The sequence below is a fragment of the Triticum urartu genome, chromosome 3A (genome assembly GCF_056163025.1).
Source record: "Triticum urartu cultivar PI428250 chromosome 3A, HENAU_Tu73, whole genome shotgun sequence".
NCBI lineage: Eukaryota > Viridiplantae > Streptophyta > Magnoliopsida > Poales > Poaceae > Triticum > Triticum urartu.
The window spans coordinates 698,403,275-698,425,388 of record NC_141875.1 but is presented as its reverse complement, the minus strand read 5'-3'; the positions used below and the strand labels follow the sequence as shown (position 1 = coordinate 698,425,388).

General features: G+C 45.7%; 1 long non-coding RNA gene across 1 annotated transcript; it reads right to left on the bottom strand.

The window, feature by feature from the left end:
• Positions 1 to 2,308: 2,308 nt before the first annotated feature.
• Positions 2,309 to 4,541, bottom strand: LOC125527310 (uncharacterized). Its single transcript, XR_007292033.2, has 4 exons — positions 4,408 to 4,541; positions 4,070 to 4,329; positions 2,770 to 2,904; positions 2,309 to 2,661 (listed from the first exon to the last, which is right to left on the bottom strand). It is a non-coding gene; the product is annotated as an uncharacterized LOC125527310 (long non-coding RNA).
• Between the last annotated feature and the right edge of the window lie 17,573 nt (positions 4,542 to 22,114).

Below are 22,114 nucleotides of genomic sequence, written 5' to 3'. Positions count from 1 at the left end.
TGCCTGCTTGAACACCCAACAATCCCTGTTGGTGTGATTGGCCGGCTTTTCGGGGTGCCATGTATCTGGCACAAGCGGTCGAGTATTCGGTCCAAACTGGACGGGCCCATAGGATTCCTTTTGAATGGCTTTTTCTGCTGACCGGTTTTAGAGCCTCTGAATCCGGCATTAACTGCCGTATCCTCAGCATTGTCGCCGTTAATGCGGCGCTTCTGCTTGTTGCGACGCGACCTGCCACTACTGTCCCTGGTATCCGAATTACCCGGGTTCTTGGCCATATTGTTGCTACGAGCAAGCCAGCTGTCTTCTCCCGCGCAAAAGCGGGTCATGAGTGTCGTGAGTGCTGCCATAGATTTCGTCTTTTCCTGTCCTAGGTGCCGGGCAAGCCACTCGTCACAGATATTGTGCTTGAAGGCTGCTAGGGCCTCTGCGTCCGGACAGTCGATTATTTGATTTTTCTTTGTTAGGAGCCGTGTCCAGAATTGCCTGGCCGATTCGTCTGGCTGCTGAATTACGTGGCTTAGGTCATCAGCGTCTGGGGGTCGCACATAAGTGCCCTGGAAATTGTCGAGGAATGCGGCTTCCGGGTCCTCCCGACAACTGATTGACCCTGTTGGCAGACTGTTAAGCCACTGCCGAGCTGGTCCTTTAAGCTTGAGTGGGAGGTATTTGATGGCGTGGAAATCATCGCCGCGGGCCATGTGGATATGAAGGAGATAATCCTTGATTCATACCGCGGGATCTGTTGTGCCATCATATGATTCAATGTTTATGGGTTTGAAACCCTCAAGGATTTTATGATCCATTATTTCGTCAGTGAAGCATAGTGGGTGTGAGGCGCCTCTGTACTGGGCTATATCACGACATAGCTCCAGTGAGCTTTGTCTACTGTGTTCGGCCCTGCCGAATTTGTGGCCGGCGTGATGGTTATCGTCTCAAGCCGTGGGGCGCCCGCGCGATCCGTAGATCGATCTTGTTTGCCTTGCCTTGTCCTTCAACATATCTCGTAAGTCCGGCGCATATTCCCGTGCCTTGATACGGGATGCGGCTTGAGTGGAGGGCCGAGAGGCCTCTCTGTCACGGCCACGAGGTGGTCGGTCGGCCGCATCAAGAGCTTCCTCCTCTAATCGGGGTAGCATCCTGCGCTTTGGGTAGCTCTTGGAGGGGCGTTCGAGTTTATGCTCTTCGGCCGCAAGGACTTCAGTCCATCTGTCGACTAGCAAGCCTTGATCAGCTTTAAGCTGTTGCTATTTTTCTTGAGGCTTCTTGCCGTGGCCATAAGCCTGCATTGAAAACGCTCTTGTTCGACGGGATCCTCTGGCACGACGAATTCGTCGTCGTCGAGGCTTGCCTCGTCTTCGGAGGGAGGCATATAATTATCGTCCTCGACCTCTCTGTCAGCCGCTCTCTTATGAGGGCTGGTTTCCTCATCCTCCTGTGCTAAATCTTGCTCGAGGGGATTTTCTTCGGCGCTTTCCGGAGTATTATTATCTCCCGTGCTGGAATCGCCGTGTTTGTTTTGGCGGGATTTTGAGCGACGCCGCTGACGCCGGCGCTTAGGCTGTTTCTTGGAGGGATCATCCTCCGCTGTTTCATCGCCATCTCCTTCTTTTGGGGTGTCCACTATGTATATGTCATATGACGAGGTGGCTTTCCAGGGCCTAGTAGGCGTTGGTTCTTCATCATCTCCTTCATCGGCGTCCATACCGTCGATGTCTTCAATCTTGTATCTTCATAGTCCAGGAATCCGGCTGAAGGTATAGTCCGGCCATCCGGACACCCCCTAATCCAGGACTCCCTCACTCGTCCATCTTGTGATAAAGGTGTGTTGCTTTCTCTTCTTTTTTAGATGAGCAATAACAGTTCAGAAGTGCACCATAGGTTCGATGGTTCTTGGCCATCAAATTATTTTCCAGCTACCTCAGTGACATGTATCTTTGTAAATGAGGTCCAAACGTTTTCCACGGTCAGTGTACGACATGTTCATACCCTTGTATCAAGCAAGAGCGTCCGAGAGGACTAAGTTAGCTACAAACAAACTTTATTGTACTACATGAAGAATAAAGCATGAGAGACTGGATATCTCTGTTGTCAGTTTGGTTCACACCTCCGGCCATGTTGGTCAACTGAAATACACTCCATCCATAAGCTTGCTACTGAGTTGAGATTATGAGCACTGTACCGAGCCTAAGATAAAGAAGGAACCTTGAACAGAGTTTGCTTTCAAGACATTGGGGTAACAAAAAGCTCAATCTACTTAGTATAGCGGAGTAACACTCAAGGTTAGGTCAGCTACAATATTAGCAAATTGAAGTCTGAATCATCAATGCCAATTGAAGATCACATTTGTTCGCATTCCAAAGTCAGAGTGCATCAAATCAGTATAAAAAAATCCAATGCATCCTTGCAAATCTCTAGTGCATAATCACAAGTGAAAAAGGACAAACTATTTAGTAACACAAGGGTGGTGCAAACTCAAGTCTGAATCATTATCAATGGCAATCGAATCGAACTCATCTCTGCTTCTGATCCTCTGCTGCCGCCCCTGGCCTGCTAATTCTGCTCTCTGCTACTGCCCTCGGCTGTTGTACCTCTCCTTCTCCAATGAACTGCTGCTCCTAATCTTCTCTGAACCCAAACTGTTGCTGCTTCGCTTCCTCTCTAAACCTCATAACAAAAATTTAGAAAGCTTAGGGTGCACCATAGCAAAAATGCAGGTCTCGACATAGGGTAATAAAATTCTGATCTTGGGATCTTTAGATGAAGTACCTGCGATCAATTCCATGTGTGCAACACTCCAACTACTAAAAGAGTCAGATTCAAAGCTAGAGCCTCTTGGTAAGAGCTGAGGGGCTCTACACCAACCAAACAACAAAGCACAAGAAGACCATGATGTATCAAGTCCTAGAAAATTGAGTATTAGTTGCATTTTTACTCAAAAACATTTTCAACTACTATTAGGTGCTCCAATCTATATGCGCATGTCTAAAAATTCTAGGCTGCAAAACCAAAGAAAAAGGGAAAGATCAAGACACACAATTGTTCCATTGCATGAGAAGGTAAGCTGATCTTTACAACATTCTATATATCTTATATCTTTGTGAGACCCACGGACTCAGTGCAGAAAACTCTTCTAATGGATATTTATATTATTGCTGCTAATGTTGGTCCTTTCAGCCTCAAATTACTGCAGTTTATATGTGTTTTTAAAAGCAAGAGCACCACCTCATGCTATGGAAACCTAAAGAGCAGACAACAAAAATGCCCATTTACATAATCTAACAAACTTTAAGCTAGTAGTCCCGTGACCACAAGTTTACTACTATGGACATTTGCATTTGTCTACTTGTAGTATAATCATATAATGGGCAAGCACAAGTTCCAGTATATAGGATAGCATACGTACACATAAATGTAGACCAAATTTCATCGGCTAGAATTGTGAACCGAATCAATTAGAAGAATACAAACGGACCATATCCCCACAGAATAAGAGATGGCCAACTGCTCATCATACAATATGATGATCAGAAGTGTGGAACAATTCACACGACAATATAGACGGCAACCATCACAGCCAGCTTGTAGTACATGTTATATGTAGAAGGAATCTGAAGTGCTCTGTCTTAGCAAATGTCCAGTAGAAGATGTTGTCTTTCCCACACAGGAAAAGTCAGTGGTATCAAGTAACTGAAAGCTGATCATCAGAAACAGATAGATAATATCCCGAGACAACTTTACAGTAGCATATATCTGATCCTAGGATCTAAGTACACCTATGAATCAAAAAAGCAGAGACCGACAGAAAAATTACTAAAGGGTAACAGATGCAACCACCCCTCGCATTCATTCTCAAACTCTCCATTAGCACCTGCCCCTGGACCTGAACTAACCCCAAATCAGCACAAGGAAAAATCAAGTTGGGTGTGAGTCCAGACCAGTGATGATTGGTGCCATTCCAGCAAGATAGAGAGGGATACCAGAGGGAGGGAAAGAGAGAGAGGAGAGTGACTGCACATCGGTGGCGTACTGGAATACCTCGTCGGCGGTCAAGTGAGTAGAGGATTACCTCTTGACGCATCGGATCAGCTTGGAGTTGACGACAATGATGCGCTCCCTGCTGAGGATCGTTGAGGAGACACCAAGAGTGGGACGAAGAGGCTGAGGACACGGGTGGGCAGCTCGCAGCTGTACATCATGGTGGCGTTGTCGATCTCGAGCGTCTGCACGGAGGCTGTGGATGCCTTCACGCAGATCCAGCTGCGCTCGATGCCCCCACGCGGATCTTCCGCCGCCGCACTTCTTGAGGTTAGGAACGCCGAGGATGCCCTGAGCCGCAGATCCACCAATCGAGCAGGATCAGGGAGGGGCCAAGAGCAGGATCAAGGTGCTGGGATGGAGACGCACCTACAGGGGGGCCGGGGACGCCGGAAGTGGAGGAGAGGCCGAGAGGGCCGCAAGCGGAGGGGAGAGCCGGACGGCTGACGAGCTCGCCCACGAGCGCCCAGCCGAAGCTGTCCCACCTTCCACCTTCTCTGCCACTGGATAAGATGAACAGAAGAGCGTCAAGGGTTAATTTGCAAAATCGAATCGTTTTTTCCAGATCCACTTAAATAAGGACTGCAGGTTTAATTATCAAAACCACAGGGACTTTTTCACAAAAACGCCACAACGGTGAACCCGGAGACTCAATCCGTGCTTTATTTTATATATATATATACATATATATATATAGGGAGAGAAGAGATTATATATAAAAATATCATAATACAAGTCATGTACATGACGTCGACCTGACAAAACTGAAAAGATAGTAGACAAGAAAGATAATAATCAAGACCAAAGAATACCCTAAGGCCTGGGCTTGACACTAATGCCCGTCACATGCCTCCAGCACGACCACAACTGCCACCAAAGGAAAATATATATATGAAAAATCACCTCCTCACCCGAACTCGGCGCAACTCCATCGCTAATATGCAGCTTTGTGGTCCTCCGGCTCACCAAAGCCGATGTCATCGCCGTTGAACGAATCAGATCGGGGCAACCCTTCGGACACGCCATCGAACTCTAGATCGGATACCCCCGTATGACTAAGACGTCGCAAGAGTAAACCATACTTGCCTGCCATGAACCCAGCACACGATCCACATCTTCCACATGCCACCAATGCAGACCACAATCTGCATCCTCTCCTAGACTACCTCCGATGCTCTGCGTTGGCGCTGGAGCAAACATCACCGCAACGGTAGAGCTCGAGCACACAAGTCCATCATCAGGATGTCGCCGCCGCCACGTCATCCTTACTTGAACAGATTGGTTTCCAAATCCAACCCCAATGTGGATCATCTCCTTGGGAAGGATCTACATATTCTTCATTTAGCGTTGTCATAGCCACCGCCAAAGCCAAGAGGAACAACCCAAAACCCTAAGCTACTAATGCCCCTAAAACTATCCATACGCGTAGATCCTGGGACCCCCTCACCACCGACGATCAAGGTCGTCGATGGAGGGGAGCCGTTGGAGGAGGGCGGTGGAGGGAAGCTCCTTGGCGGTTGGAGGATGGCGGCGGAGGGAAGCTCCCTGGTGGCTGGAGACAAGATCGCCTTTCTTTCTCCCCTAGAAGAAATACCAGACGGCGGACTATGCGTTTCTACACGGTGTTCGAAGCTTGGCTTTTTCTTTAGTGTATTGTATGTACTTTGAAAACAATACCATACCTTATACTAGCATTCTACAATGGGATGTCTATGTAGAAAAAAAGAAGAGAGAAGAAGAAAAGGAACGGGAACGCCATGGCACGACACCGGGGTAGCGGGAAAAACTCTCTTTGCCGCATGTTGCAGCAAATAATCGGGGCTCCGCACAGGGCGCCCACGAATGAGCCGGTCCATTTCCTGTTATTTTTTATGTTATTTTCTTTGCCCCTTATTTTTTTATATTTTTAGTTTCTTTTTAAAATTATAGTTTTCTCTTATGTTTATTTTTTCTCTATTAATTATTTTTCTTCAAACATGTCCAAAAAATTCATATATTTTTGCAATTTTTAAAATGTTCTTGTTTTCAAATTCGTTCATAAATTTCAACTATTCTGCTTTTTTTCAAAAATGTTCAGGAATTCCAAAAATAGTATTCCCAAATTTTGATCACAATTTCAAAAACAAATTCACATTTTTCATAAAACTAAAAAATGTTCCTGTTTCCAAAAATGTTTAGGATTACAAATATTTGTTCACAATTTTTATAAACCGTTTGGATTTCTTTTTGAATTTTTTTAAAAAGGTAAAATTTGGACACAATTTTCACTTTTTCTTTTTCTTTTTGAATTTTTTTAAAAAGGTAAAATTTGTTCACAATATTCACTTTTTCTTTTTATTTTTTCAAATTTGGACACAATTTATTTTGAAAAAAAGAGACTTTATTTAAAAAATTCGGATTTCCCAAAAAATCATGCTTTTCTAAACATATTTAGTTTTTCGTAAATTATTTGTATTTCTAAAACTTTTTCTTGATTTGAAAAATGTTTGGAATTTAAAAAATTGTTCACATGTTCAAAAACTGTTTGAATTCCCTTTTTTGCATGCTTAAAAAATTGTTCAGAATTATAGAAGAAGTTCACAGTTAACAAGAAAATGTTAGAAAAAGTTCAAAAATGTTTTTTTCCACAGCCGGATATGCTCTTTTAGAAATTTGCGATGTTCAACAGTCGCGAACTCTCATGAACTCCGGTGGCTTGCAACGACACTCTGCAATGAGTGGTCACAAGTTCGATCACATATGGCGCTGCTGATTTTTCAGGGTTTACTAAGTAGGACTGTTGCTCTATTGTAATCTTGCTAGCTACACTTGCCAATGGGTCAACATAGCCGGGGGATGTCCGTCGTGCGGTACGCAACAAATGAATGCAATGCCTGGAGTATAGGAGCTCCCGGCCAGTGCAGATCAAAATCCTCGCCAGGGCTATGTATCACCCATGCAGATTCCTATGGAATGGATTACGAGCGGATGCCAGCCCATTAGCTATTTGTCATGTGATGCCAGTGCTCGTTTCACATCCAGTTGGCCTTTCGATCGGCTTAGTTTGGTTTTTCGTTTTATTTATTTTTGATGTTTTTTGGTTTTTCTTTTTATCTTCTTTATACTTTGATTTTCACTTTTATTTCCTTTTCCTTTTTTAATTTTTTTATAACTTATCTAATTTCCTTTTCTTCTTCTAACACATACCTACTCCTTCATGCGCGTTGTTCAGTTTTTTACACATTTAGAACAATTATATACACATTTAACATTTTTGAAATACATGTTTTACTTTTTTTTACAAAAAGATGTTTTGAATATATTTTCCTAATACAATGTAGAAACAATGTCTTGAAACAATTTTTAAATGATAAAATGCATTTTGTTTGAACTATGCAAATATTTTTGTACATTGTAGAAACATTTTCTTAAATGTCATGAATGCATTTTTGAAACTTGCGAAGATTGCTTAAAATTTGATGCACATTTTTTTGAATGTATGTAACATTTTATTTAAATTACAAGAATTTTTTAACATTGTAAAATAGTTTTTTCAAAATGTCACTGACATTGTTTTTGAAATGTGTGACATTTATTAATTGTCAAAAACATTTTTCATACAAATTATTAACATTTTGGTACAGATGATTAAGAATTTTTCATATACATGACAAACATTTCTACTTTTTGATTCACGCTATACATTTGTCGTATATATCAAAAGCATTCTTATGTACACGTTTAACTTTTAAATGCAAGATTAAAATTTTCAAATGTAAAGTATTTTTTAAAAGTTAGAATATTTCAAAATATAGACAAAAGTAAAAACGAAAATAATTTTTTAATGAAAAAACGAAAAATTTATAAAAAAAACATGCACTACATCATTCCTGACCGGCCCAGTTAGGGCTCCCTGCAGGTGAGTCGTGCGACGGCCTTGCTACGTGCGCCACATAATCGCGCCCCCAAATCCTGACCGATCGAGTTCTTCTGAATGCACCCTCATTGGTCGATCACGCACAAATCCTGGAATATATGTCCAAACAGCGCATAGAAATCAACTACTCTACATTTGTTATGTAATTCAGAAACAAATTATTCAGTATAATTACATTTTCATTAGAAAACTGACCAATTATAGTTCTTCCTTTGGATGGATCAAACCGTTCATTGTTACCCTCAGACCTACTATTCATTCATGAAATGGAAATGGATGACTGTAGCCTGGCTCAGGAATGCACGGTAATATTAGTTGGTATTTCAATAGCTTTGCATTCTTCTCCTTCTTCGATTTCAGGCTAATGCATGTATGTATTGTTACATGCACACTGCATAGACATCGCATTCCATGAAAAAAGTAAGAAAGGAGTTTTCAAGAGCAAGAAAAAGGAAGCACTGCAGGCAGTAAGCTTTCTGTTCTTGTCATGCATAGATTGGAGAAGGAAAGCATCCATGTATCAGGCGACTAGATAGATTGAAACAAATTAAAAGGCATAGGGGAATATACCTCTTTTTTGTTCTTTCTGGGAGATAAGAAGAATATTCTTCATTTTTCACTTTACCAAGTTGTTGTGTCTCTCTCAAACAAAATTATGTTTGTTCTTCCTTTAAATAATTACTGTGTATATGAGTGTTGATTTTGTTCCCCTCTTCCAAACAATATCCTCTGGTTTTATTCGACACTGGATGTGTTGATTGTGTTGTGAAGAATGGCTTCTTTCCCTACAGTGTCTTGCTATGGATCGGGTGAGGTTCTTGTACTAGGACAAAAAAAAGGTTGAAATTGGCAAGTCTCTAGTGACCTATTTAAATTAGAATTAACAAAATTATGATGAGCACATGAACACAATGAAACACGATGATGCATGCATTATGAAACACGAAGAATCCTGATAAAATTAATGATAGCAAAACAACTTTAACTTGTTATAATTTGGAATTCGCCTTGAAACAATTTGAACTGCATTTACACACGGTGAAAAATTATGTAGCGGTTGAAACATGGTGAAACCAATTGAAATTGTTTTTGAACTTGTGTAGCCTTCAACAAATACTTGTTGAAACTCACACATGCAAGTCAATTTTTTACATGATATTTTTTTGACGAAATCGGATAAACACCATTCATTTTTCGTGTTTATACACAATGGAACATCATGATGAACAAAGAACACAATGAAAAATATCATGTTGCACAGTGAAACCTCATGAAACGTCTATCACACACAATGAAGCCAGCTAGCTAGAGTACGTTTTTTCTCTCTGCCTGGTGCCCAACATCTAAAACGAAGCAAAGTAATGTTCATATGATGCACGGTGGGATCGATGTTTCTGTCTTAATGCTGAAATCAGTGCTAGACCCTCATGAATAATTCATTTACATAATGGCAAAACCATCGTTGTTGGACGCCATGTTCACACTATCCCCTTCTTCGCATTAGTTTTTGACTAAACTACATCACAAAAATGAGAATATGGTGCTAAACATGGATTTTGTGAGTTCATGAACTAGATGGTTGTGTTACTGTTACCTAGTACAAAACTCATGACCACGCTGGCACACTTTTCATTCCTTGAAGACTGGTGCAGCTCAAACATAATAGGCAAGGACAAGATGCCACGGGTGCCTTTTAGAGAGGCCACAATATATGGTGCCTCCAATATTTTGAAATAGTAAGATCCTTGTATTTTCAGTGAGCCCGCCTTGTCAGTATTTGGTGCAGCAATACCCCGCAATGGAAATTACCCAGTGGTGTTTGTATTTTAGACCATAAGTATAGTCCTTGAATTTTCTCCTTTTTAGTTTCTCTTAATGTTAATTTGATGACCCTTTTTGTTGTTCTTTCTATCTTCAGACACTTGTCATGGTTCCAAAGAGTTTTATGCCAATCTCAAAATTAGTCTTATCGAAAGATCTTGTCGTGACGAATGTAATTGTCGATATGATCGCAAATCCGACTTCAAGTGTGTAGAAGACATTCACCTGAACTCACTCTTAGTTTCTATGTTCCACCTGTAATTGTCGATATGGTCATGCAGCCATGCATGTGAACTCACTCTTAGTTTCTATGTTCTTCCCATGGAATTAACATCCCCATAAACTATGAGATGCATGACCATGCGCACCCACGGGATGCTCCCTTCCTCTCTGCCAGCGCCCAGGTGGCGGTGGCTACGGTGGCCTCCTTCCCTGGAGGAAGCTGCACGTCACCAGGGCCTTCGCGTCCTTGGCAAATGGCATCAGCATCCTCACCTGCTTCCACTTCGTCTGCGCCTCCGCCGATTTGGCCGCCGTCGCCTTCGATAGGTTCCCCGGCCACCTGCTCGCCTACAGGGCCATGTTCATCGCTCACGTCCTCCTGCTCACCGCGCAGGATCGCACTCTTCTTCACCCTCGTATAGCCCCTTGATTCGTCCACGATCCACTACAGTTAGCCCCTTGAGTCGAGTAGAAGTATTTATTTGCTAGTGGTTGATTAGTGTGGCAATAATTACGGTTAATTCGTGTGCTGCATGCTCTGTCTGATGGAAGCACATGTAGTAGTATATCAGTAGTGTTAGATGGATGTAGGATGCATGCATGGTGGGAGATGAGCTCCATGTATGCACTCTTCTGGTGATTGGAAAAACAGTGTGTGTGTGCGCGCGCGCGTGTGCGTGTGCGTGTGCGTGTGTGCGTGTGTGCGCGCGCGTGTGTGTGTGTGTGATTCTGTCTAAAATTCTGAATGTGAAACGTGTGCTGCTAGAACGGTAGATGTTGTGTTCTTCTTGTGGCCCTGTTTTTCTTTCTTTATTTTTGAGAAATTGAAATACACAATGATCAGAACTCCTATTCCTACGAACAACTTATCTAAAAATGTGCGTTGTCTGTGTCAGGCCTTTCTTTTTTGATCTTTAAGAATCGACTATAATTGCAAAATCGTTCGTTTCTTGTTATCACAAACTTCCAATTAATGCTGCTAAAATGATGCAAGTAATGCTTTTGTGCTAATTACACAGTTATTCAACATATATAAAGGCAGACATGCTAGGAACATTGTAGCAGCAGTAGTTTCATGCAAAGATGATTCGATCGATGCACTCCTACACCGCCAGGCCAGAAAATGGAGCCAAATAATGCGTACAACTTCCCACATTAAGAGAGAGGGAGAGATGCGAATCAACCTGTGATTGAGTTGGTTAGGTGGACCCTGGTATCCCTAACCCACCAGGGTTCAAATCCTGGTGTTCGCATTATTCCTGAATTTATTTCAGGATTTCCGGCGATACGCCTTCAGTGGGAGGAGACGTTCCCGTTGACTACGAGGCGCCTACGGTGACTTCGTAAGTCTTTCGGAGGTGCTCATAGGAATAGGGTGTGCGTGTGTGCGTTTATAGGGTGAGTGTATGCGCGTGTATATGAGTGCTTGTGTCTGTACTGATGCTCAAAAAAAAAAGAGAGAGGGAGAGATGCACTCAATAGCCAGCTCGATCCAATCATCACCCTACTGTAAAATCTCACCTTTAGATGAACTCGTCTACATTTTTCTCGATCAATAAGGGATCGGCCCCAGTTCCATTTTCATTGAAAACTAAACCCCAGCATACAAAGTTCAAAAGTAAAGCCCTACGCTTCAGGGCAGACATTTTATTTTTGAGGGGAGCGTGAACTGAATTTGTAGTTATTGTAGCATTGCAGAAGTTACTTGTGTCAATTTATTGAACTGTCTCTACATCTTTACGTGACCATTTTGACATGTTATCGTGGTTTGGGAGGTCTGATACGTTGTGCAATTATAAGTTACTTATATACAAGCTTTCCTTCCGACCCCTTCATGAGGCTATATATTCTACGTATCAAATATGCATTTTTACATGTGCATCATTAGATACACTAGGTGTGCTTGGGTGCAATCCCTTTTAAAAAGCTTACAATTTTCGGCGTGAATCGGCGATGGAGATTATAACTTACCCCTTGATTAAAAGGGTAGCATCATCCTTTTTTAGATTGGTTAGAGCAACTTTAATGGGGCGACCCATTTCGTCGCGACCATTTCGTTCGCGACCGTCCGTTTGGGTCGGCGCGGACAGAAAAATCGGCCCAACGTGCCGACCCAAATGGACGCGCGTCCACTTTCGTTCGCATGCCAACCCATTCCCGACCCATTTTTTAGCCGGATTTACGTCGGGGCGGACACAAGATGGACGCGCGCGCGCTCGCCCTCTTTCCTCACCGGGCCCGCTGGTCAGTGGCACATTGGCCTCTCCACATCAAACAACACACCCTCGCCCGCCTGCTTCGTCGCCGACGCCGCCGGCCATTTTTTCCGATAAAAATGGATAAATAGATAGTTCTAGCGTACACAGATAAAAGAAAAGACCAACTACTCGTCGCTTTCCTCCTCCGACGTCTGAATGTAGGCGTCAGCATGCTGCTCGTCTTCGAAGTCCCAACCCGACATTTCTCGTAGCTTCAGTTTCAATTGAGCGGCCTGCTTCTGCGAATGCTTGTCCTCCCTATAGGCGGCTCGCTCTGTTCTCCTCGCGTCCCTCTCCGTCCTCCTTTGCTTGTAGAATTGGCGCTCGTCGATGATGTCCTGCGGGAAGCGTTCGCGCCACACCACCATGGCTTCCACGTCCATCTCGGCGATGGCAAGGCGACGCTGCCGCCTCCGGTGGACAAGACGATCCTCGTCGGTGAAAAGCCGCGGGAGAGGCATGAGATCCTACGCCCGCTGGCTCGACACGTCGGGAAAATTCATATAACGAGCGCATAGGCGGCGAGGCTAGTGAGAGGGGGCGAGACGAGTGGGCGGCGGACAGAGTGTGGAGGGAGCGCCTTCTTATAACGAGCGCCGGCCGCGGCGCGCGCGTGAACCTTTCCCAGGCGCTGAAGCGCCAAAACCAGTGCGCGGTAGGCCGCCTTTCCCCCGCGCTGGAGCGCCAACACCAGGGCAATGGCATGGCCACTGGCATGATCTAAAGCACGCACGGTCATGAAATGAATCGGCCCGTTGGGCGGACTGCCGACCAAATCTAAAAGAGAGCGGATGGCGGGCGGGCGGCCGACCTAAAGAGATAAAAAGCGGCTAAAAATACCGTCCATATGGGTCGGCCCGTTGGAGTTGCTCTTATATCTTCTAATCCATCTCAATCTCCACTCTTTCGATCACCACTCCATCCTTCCCAAATGGCCACTAACCAGTGTCCGCCTCATCGATCGAAAATGAATCATGGTAGGCAGGAGGGTGCCACCTCTCTGTTTTGGCTTTCGGTTTGCATTTTTTTCGCTCCTGAACGAGATGGCCGAAATTCGATCATTTTAAAAATTACGGTAAAATCTCGAACAAAATTACAAAACCAAAATTTGAATTTGAAATGAAATTTAACAAAAAATGGCCGAAATTTTTGAAAACAAGCAGAACAAAAGTATGGCAGTCAAACAACACTGAGGAGTATGGCAGAGCAAAGCTTTGGGGATTAAAAACTGTGCATCAGCCCACCATCATCATCAGCTTCAGAAGAAAAAGATTGAAACATGGACAGGGAGAGGTGCTTCAGAGTTGAGGAGGAGTTGCCGATGGATTTAGCCGCAGCGCAAAGCGAGCAGCATGCAGCCCGCAGCCGACAGAGGTCGGCAGCAGGAGCTGGGCTGTCGGGAAGGGGCGAACAGGGCAGGAGCGACATGCTCGAGCGGGGAGGCAGGCGGCGACGAGCGGAGGAGCCGCGTCTGGGCGTAGCGCCGCCGCCGCACACACAGGTCGACCACGGGGTCGTGATTTGTTTAGGGTTAGGGCGTTTGGTTCGATCCTTTTATATTGGGCAAAGCATGGGGAGGATCCATAAGTTGGACTGGGCTAAAAAGAGTTCAAACTGGGCCGAAATTTTTGGCCGGTACAGGCATTTACCGGGCCCAGGCGAGATGGACGGAATTCAGCCGAAAATTGATTATTTTGGCCGAAAATCAAAACACAGTGCCACCTCATTCCAAAATCAATCAGGTTGGGCAGGAGGGTACGTAGAGGATTAGATTTTGTGTCCTCGTCCTCTTTCTTTCCCTACAATCTCCCTTTCCATTGTTCAGATGCTTAGGCCAATCCTAGATTGTTTATCACGGTTGTGATTTGATAGTGTCGCTCGCCGCTGCCAGCAGCAGCACCATACCAGCGTACTTATGCCCAATGCCCTGCTCCCGGAGATAGTACGTGCAGCTGGAACAAAGTGAACGGAATGCCGCTGCTGTCACGGATTAATATGTGCTACCACACACACAAAATAAACACGTCCACCGGCCCTGCGGCGGCACGGCCATGGTTCTGGCAGCGGGAGGAGGAGACGCATGAATGTAGAGAGATTGGCCGCCGTATGGGTAGCTGCGCAGGGCAAGGCTAAATCCATCAACCATCTAATTAATTATCCTCTAATTCCAATTAGTTTTAACTGGTCAACATATTAGATGAATTACCCTTTTATAGGTTTTTTTAGGGCGGGTGTACCGAAACGGAATCAATTGGCACTAAAGTATAAAGTGGATACATAATATATTGAGTATATACATTATCAAATAATTCTAGGAATTTTGGTGGACTAGATAGACAAGCATCATGAGAAAAATGACGGATGTGCGGTATCCGAAAGCTTCATTGTAAGTTGGGAAGAGCTTGAAGATGTCTTTCGGGCAAATTTCCAAGGGACTTATGTCCGACCTCCGGACGCGGATGATTTGAGTCATATAACTCAACAGCCTGGAGAATCAGCCTGAAAGCTTTGGAATATGTTTCTTACTAAAACGAACCAAATTGTCGACTGTCCGGACGCCGAAGCCTTGACAGCTTTTAACCATAGCGTCCGTGACGAATGGCTTGCCAGACACCTCGGCCAAGAAAAACCGAGAACAATGTCAGCATTAGCAAGCCTCATGACCCGCTTTTGCGCGGGTGAGGACAGCTGGCTAGCCAGATGCAGCACCAGCGACCCCAGTACATCTAAAGTTAGAGATGGAAACGGGAAATCACGGCGCAACAGCAATAACAAACGCCGGAATAAAGAAGAAAGCATGAAGGGCACGGCAGTAAACGCCGGATTCAAAAGCTCTCGGCCAGGTCAGCAAAAGCCGCCCTCTAAAGGCGCCAGAGATGAACTGTCCAGCCTAAACAAAATTCTGGACCAAATATGTCAGATCCATAGCACCTCTGGTAAACCCACTAATCATACCCACAAAGAATGTTGGGTCTTCAAGCAGTCCGGCAAGCTCAACGCCGTACACAAGGGGGAGGATACACCAAGCGAAGACGAGGATGAGCCTCTCAAGCAAGACACTGGGGAACAAAAGAAATTTCCACCAGAACTCAAAACAGTAAACGTGTTACACGTGATCAAGGGAAGAAACAAAATGACAATCCCAGAAAAATATGCCCAAGGGCCTATCACCGCGAAGTCCTGCCACTGGCCAACTCAACCGATCACTTCCGACCATCGTGATTACTCAGTAAGTATCCGGCGTGCAGGATGGGTTGCCCTGGTATTAGACCCAATAATTGACGGATACCAATTCACACGAGTCCTGATGGACGGTGGCAGCAGTCTAAACCTGATATATCAGGATACAATCCGCGAAATGGGGATAGACCCAACAAAAATTTGCCATAGCAATACTACCTTTAAAGAAGTAACGCCAGGCCCAAGGGCTCATTGTATGGGCTCCCTGATACTAAAAGTTATATCCGGCTTCCCCGATAACTTCCGTAATGAACATTTAACCTTCCACATCGCTCCGTTCAAAAGTGGCTATCAAGCACTACTCGGACGCGAGGCTTTCGCTCGCTTTAATGCAATACGGCACTATGCTTCCCTCACACTCAAGATGCCCGGCCCACGTGGCATCATTACAGTGAATGGAAGTATTAAGCGATCTTTGCGCGCCGAAGAGAGTGCGGCTGCCTTGGCAGCCGCACACTAAAAACGGCCTAACCAACTAAAGCATTTAACAGGTCGTCAAGACCTCGGACACGGTTAGTCGAGTCTGGCGCCGCTATATGTAATTTATATCGGATCAATGGTCACACCCCTATTACAAATACAAGTGGCTCACCGCGCGCAGACAAGTGGCAATTTTTACTCATCTTGAATTATACATGGTTTCTTTAAAAACTATCTTTTTGCATGATAACTTTTTTCACCTAAGTTCCACTCTTTTACAGATGATCATCGTGCTACGCCCATCCAGGATACGGCACAACGGAAACACAGGCGCAGACGTGCAGTAGGGACCCGCTCCAAGGATTCTTTGTAGATTAAGACCCCGCGTAAACCTTTTTTACTGTCTCTTGTTGATACATATCCACCGAATTCTCAGCACAGTTGAGAAGGATACTGATGTCTTGGCATGTGGGCACGTCAGAATAATGCACGTACCTGGACACAAGGGGCTTCTCACGAAGGTCACTATTTAGGCCCGGTTTATACCACAAAGACCGAATACCTTAGGGAGTGTTTGGCGTCGCGAGTTTGGCCTTATATGCATCAGCTCCGAATCATTGTATTTGGTCAAATGTTGGGTTTGTCCGGCTCCTGTGTTTTGGTGCCTTACGTTCCGCTTTACCGGCTAAGGTAGCACCAGGAGAACTACTGCAATTGTGCCCTGGTTCATCCGGACGAGCACCTCAGTAGAGAAAGCCGAAAACTGACTGTCATGATATAGCGTGAGACTGGTCAACCACTCGATGACCTATCGGAATGTTAGAATTCCGCCGCCTTAACAAAGGGCCGTTTTCCGGCTAGGCATGTACGCACCCCGCGATCGGGAGAGTGCGAAGCCACCAGGGGCTATCTAGTAGCCCCGCTGTCAAACTCCTATGGCTAAGCGAAAGTGTTAAAGCATTATAGTCCGGTTGCCTCGCTCGCTAGGCTATCACCCGTAAGGCCCCAGATATAACTTTCCCTATTTGTACTCCAACTCTTGCCGTTTCCAGCGTTAACTTATATTTATTTCTCGGGTTTGGGTCTTTGTCTCCGTGTGTTGTTCTCGTTTTTCGTGGATCGCATATCATGTCATCACGTGCATTGCATTTGCATACATATTCATCTCATGCATTCGAGCATTTTCCCCGTTGTCCGTTTTGCATTCCGGCGCTTCGTTCTCCTCCGGTGGCCATTTCTAGCTTTCTTTTGTGCGTGGGGTTCAAACATTTCCGGACTGGACCGAGACTTGCCATGCGGCCTTGGTTTACTACCGGTAGACCGCCTGTCAAGTTTCGGGTCATTTGGACTTCGTTTGATACTCCTACGGTTAACCGAGGGACCGAAAAGGCCTCGTATGTGTTGCAGCCCAACACCCCTCCAATTTGGCCCAAAACCCACCAAACTCTTCTCCATGTCCTAGGGCGTTCGATCACGATCGCGTGGGCGAAAACCGCACCTCATTTGGACTCTCCTAGCTCCCTCTATGCCTATATATACACCCCCTCCGAAATCCACGGTTCTTCTCCCCCCCTAACCCTAGATCCAACTCCTCCCGCCGCCGCCGGACAAAAATCGCGCGCCGGACGTGTCCGCCCGGCTCCGCGGGACGAATCCGCCGCCGCCACGTGTCCCGGGGCCGGTCCCCAGTTGGCCGCCGCCCGCGGGCCCGCGAGGCCCGTGCGGGGCCCTCCCGGCCCGCTCCGCCGCCCGCCTCCTCCTCCAGTCGCCGCCCCCGAGCCCGGCGACGCTCGCCCGCTCCGGCCGCCGCGGCGCCATTGCCGGCCGCCGCCCGGAGCACCTCGCCCCGCCGCCCCAAGCCCTCGCCGACGCCCACGCCAGGGAGAGGAGCTCCCGGCTCCGGCGACCACCCGCCGCGCCGCTTCCTCCTCGCCTTCCGGCCCCCTCCCCGCTCCGGCTACTTCCTCTCCGGCCGCCGCCGTCGTCTACAGGAATCCTGGCGAGATCCGCCGCCGTCTCGGGCCGCGTGCCCGTCCCTAGATTTTTATTCCATATGCTCCTGTTCGAGGACCCGTATCTCCGCATCCGTAACTCCGATTTGGGCATATTATATATCAAAATCTTCGCCTCGACATGTACATCATTTCTTTCCATTGCATCATTTGCATTTGAGGTCATCTTGTTGCCCAAAATGCTGTTAGAAGGAGGCTTCGTGAGTTAAATTGCAGATCCGTTAGTTCATCATGCACTTTTGTCATTTTTGCCATGTTTAATCCGTGCATGATATGCCTGTGCCCCTTTGGGATGAATTGTTAAGCATTTTTTCTTATTTCCATAGGTGCCACCCATGCATTTTTAGGATGTGTGTGTTGTCTTGTGCAAGCTTGCGAAGAGAGGTACCTGAGATTGCTGATTTCAGGGACTTAGTGATTTTCACTAAGTCTGGGATATTTTAGTTCATGATGCTATATGTCCAGCTTGTTTGTTAGTGATCCGTGCCTTTTTTGAGGATGATCAGTAAGGGAGTTTTGATACTTATGTTATGCTCTATCCATCCATGTCTTTGTTTACATATGTGGAGTGCTCTAGGTTGACTCAATCGAGTTCTACTTTTGCTTCGTGGTGAATCTGGGCAGATCGTCAACTCATTTGCGATTTTGCCGGCGTTGTTGTAGTTGATCCGTGCATGCTATGACATTGCTCTTGCCATGTATAGCTTGTATTTTGTGCCTTCTTGATGGATGAATGATTGCCTTGCTGTGACTTGCACCATGGTGAGTGCATCGAGCTCGTTTACATGCCTTCATGGGTTATATTTCAGCATGTCTCAGTTTTCACTAAGTCTGAAAACTGATTGTGTCCGAGCTGTGTTCGTGAGCTCGGTAGAGTATTTTGTGAACCCTTTTGGCCCCAGGTCACTTTGGGTGTTTTGTTAAGCTTGTTGAATAGATCCATGCCATGTTCTTACTTGTCATGTTCAGGTCATCTTTCATGTTGTTTTTCTGCTCCGAAGAGGGCTTCGTGATCTGAAATTTCAGGCTAGTGTTAATTTCACTAAGTCTGGAATCTGTTTTGCATATTCATTTTTGCCATGCTTGTTTGAACCTCTTAATGGATGAATTTGCCTATGGCTCAGTGCTAGTGTTTTGTTAACCATCTTGTGTACATCACTGCCATGTATTTTGTTTTCATGTTTGGTGGCTGTAGCATGTTCATTTCGTTGCATTTAGATGCCTACTTGCTGTAAATCGCAGACCGGTGTCATATCTTAAAACGCTTGCCATTTCCAAACCGTAACTCCGATTCCAATGATCTTTATATAGTTTTCAAGCGATTTCACCCCCTCTATCCAGTGGAACCCTTGGAATTCCAAGTTGAGGCCAGGTTCATGCATTTCCTGTCATATCTTGCATTTTGCATCCCGCATCGCATCCCGCATAGCATATCATCATTTCATCATATTGCTTGGTCTTGCACGTGGTTGATTGTATCCTTGTTGCTTGTTTGTCTTGTTGGGTAGAGCCAGGAGACGAGTTCGCTACCGAGGAGCCCGTTGAGTGTGATTTTGAGGATCCAGTCAACTCTGACGACTGTGCAGGCAAGATGATCATACCCACGAAATCACTACTATCTTTGCTATGCTAGTTTGCTCGCTCTTGCTATGCCAATGCTACGATGCCTACCTTTTGCTTGTCAGCCTCCCAATTGCCATGTTGAACCTCTAACCCACCATTGTCCTAGCAAACCGTTGATTGGCTATGTTACCGCTTTGCTCAGCCCCTCTTATAGCGTTGCTAGTTGCAGGTGAAGATTGGAGCCGTTCCTTCTTGGAAAAATTATTTACTTGTTGGGATATCATTATATTGCTATGTTATCTTAATGCATCTATATACTTGGTAAAGGGTGGAAGGCTCGGCCTCTCGCCTAGTGTTTTGTTCCACTCTTGCCGCCGTAGTTTCCGTCATATCGGTGTTATGTTCCCGGATTTTGCGTTCCTCACGCGGTTGGGTTATAATGGGAACCCCTTGATAGTTCGCCTTGATTAAAGCTTTTCCAGCAATGCCCAACCTTGGTTTTACCATTTGCCACCTAGCCTTTTCTTTCCCTTGGGTTCTGCAGACTCAAGGGTCATCTTATTTTAACCCCCCCGGGCCAGTGCTCCTCTGAGTGTTGGTCCACCTGTCAGCTACCGGTGGCCACTAGGGGCAACTCTGGGCTGGCCTACCCGTACCTAAGACAATCTGAGTGTGCCCTGAGAAAGAGATATGTGCAGCTCCTATCGGGATTTGTCGGCACATTCGGGCGGTGTTGCTGGTCTTGTTTTAACCTGTCGAAGTGTCTTGAGATACCGAGATACCGAGTCTGATCGGAACGTCTTGGGAGGAGGTCTATTCCTTCGTTGACCGTGAGAGCTTGTCATGGGCTAAGTTGGGACTCCCCTGCAGGGATTGAACTTTCGAAAGCCATGCCTGCGGTTATGGGCAGATGGGAATTTGTTAATGTCCGGTTGTAGATAACTTGAACCTTAATCAATTAAAATGAATCAACTGAGTGTGTTGCCGTGATGGCCTCTTCTCGGCGGAGTCTGGGAAGTGGACACGGTGTTGGAGTAATGCTTGCGCAGGTTGTTCCTTCTAGTTTCTCGCTCGCGCTTTGCCTCCTCTTCTCGCTCTCCTTTGCGAATAAGTTAGCCACCATATATGCTAGTCGCTTGCTGCAGCTCCACATATACTTGCCTTATCCTGTCCTATAAGCTTAAATAGTCTTGATCGCGTGGGTGTGAGATTGCTGAGTCCCTGTGGCTCACAGATACTATAACTCCAGATGCAGGTCCAGGTGATTCCGCTCCGGTTGACGATTACGAGCTCAAGTGGGAGTTCGACGAGGACTCTCAGCGATACTACGTGTCTTTTCCGGATGATCAGTAGTGGTGCCTAGTTGGGGTTATCGATTCAGGGCCTTGTCGCATGTTGGGGGTCTTTTCTATTTTGGCACCGTAGTCGGGCCATGAGTGATTTGTATGATGGATGTTATTTATGTACTTTGATGTGACGTGGCGAGTGTAAGCCAACTATGTACCTCCCCTTTATATTATTTATGTACATGGGATGTGTGATGATTTCCTGACTTGCGACATTGCTTTCAATGCGGTTATGCCTCTAAGTCGTGCCTCGACACGTGGGAGATATAGCCGCATCGAGGGCGTTACAAGTTGGTATCAGAGCCTTCCCCGACCTTAGGAGCCCCCATTGCTTGATCGTTTTTAGAAGCCGAGTTGTGTCTAGAAAAATGTTTTGAGTCATTTAGGAATTACATATCGGAGAGCTTAGGAATTCTTTTTACTTCCCAGTCTCCTCATCGCTCTGGTAAGGCATCCTGACGTAGAGTTTTGACTCTTCTCTTCTCAAATTTCACTAAAAAATTTTTTAGGATCACGCGAGTATCTTGGTTTTGTTCCGATGGTTTTGTGACGAGAACATTGTTCTTGGTGCCTCCTGTCTTTAGGGGTTGTGGCAGTGTCCCGGGGAGTTGAGCTCCGAGGTGTTGTCGTCACAATTTTATCGTTGCAATTCTGGTATACTTGAGATTTGTGCGCGACATCGAAAATCTCTTTTATGCAGTTCGTTGGTGAGATAACCTCGACGCCACCCAGTACTGGGGCGGGAGTTCGGGAGTATCGCCATAACTTGTATAACGGATGCTTTTCGAAGGTTGAGATAGATGGTTTCTGAAGGTTTCTTGGTTATGTGTTGAAGGATGGATACAGCTGGATGTAGGATTGCTAGCTTGAGTGAGATATTATGCTCCCCTGTATCCCCAACACTTGATTGCATAACCGGGAAAATTTCGGGAATTTCATAGGTGGGAATTCAAGTAGCCTTAGGATATCTTTCCGACAGACGTATGATATGAAATTGGGGTTTGACGTCTAGTGGTTCGCCTATTCACGGTCGATTTTACAGTGGTCTCGTTGTGTCTTAAAGAGTCCTTGGCTATGCTGACTCGGGGACGCTTCGTATGTCATGTGCACTGCCTTGTACATGATGGTGCTGTACGATCGAGCCCGTGTAGGTCCCACCACGAAAACTTTGGACGAAATTTCTATCATGTATTTGTTCCGGCTTATTCCGCAAGCCAACCCTTGGTTTTATTTCGAGTTGTGGCATTCGTTTTGCTTCGACGTGATATGTTGATTCCA